We start from the raw sequence: 1,033 nt of genomic DNA, 5'->3' as shown, positions 1-1,033 counted from the left end.
CGTCTCGGCGTCCGTCGTCGCTACCGCGACGACGTCCTCCTCTACTCGGGTTACCCTTAGATAGACAGGGTGGCAGTGGTGTCACGTGCTCGTCTCGGCGTCCATCGTCGCTACCGCGATGACGTCCGCCCCGACTCGCGTTACCCTCAGATAGACAGGGTGGCATTGGTGTCACATGCTCATTTCGGCGTCCGACATCGCTACCGCGGCGACGTCCGTCTCGACTCGCGTTACCTTAAGATAGACAGGGTGGCAGTGGTGTCACGTGCTCGTTTCGGCGTCCGTCGTCGCTACCGCGACGGCGTCCTACTCGACTCGTGTTACCCTAAGATAGACAGGGTGGCAGTGGTGTCACGTGCTCGTCTCGGCGTCCATCATCGCAACCGCGACGACGTCCGCCTCGACTTGCGTTACCTAACATAATTTTATTAAACAAAAATTAATGTAGTGAATTGAATTGATCCATAGCTTTTTGGTTGAATAGAAATGTTCATTAAATTGATCTACTATGAACAAGATTTAAAATTAATAAGAAAATTTCAAAACAAGAACATATGTATAGAAATAAACAACTTTTGAATTCATGAAATTTCCTGAAAAACAAGAACATTTTCTTAAATATTTGACATTTAAAAAAAAATAGGAACATTTTTGGTGTCAATTTGACGTGACATGCTAGACCACGTCCGCCTCGACTTCTAAGACAGGGTGGCAGTGGTGTCACGTGCTCGTCTCGGCGTCCGTCGTCGCTACCGCGACGACGTCCTCCGCGACTCGTATTACCCTGAAATAGACAGGGTGGCAGTGGTGTCACGTTCTCGTCTCGGCGTCATTCGTCGCTACCGCGGCGACGTCCGCCTCGACTCGCGTTACCCTAAGATAGACAGAGTGGCAGTGGTGTCACGTGCTAGTCTCGGAGTCCATCGTCGCTACCGCGACATTGTCGGCCTCGACTCGCGTTACCCTAAGATAGACAGGGTGGCAGTGGTGTCACATGCTCGTCTTAGCGTCTGACGTCGCTACCGCGACGACG

This window comes from Triticum aestivum, chromosome 7D (assembly GCF_018294505.1).
Source record: "Triticum aestivum cultivar Chinese Spring chromosome 7D, IWGSC CS RefSeq v2.1, whole genome shotgun sequence".
Classification (NCBI taxonomy): domain Eukaryota; kingdom Viridiplantae; phylum Streptophyta; class Magnoliopsida; order Poales; family Poaceae; genus Triticum; species Triticum aestivum.
Note: the sequence above shows the minus strand (reverse complement) of the source record.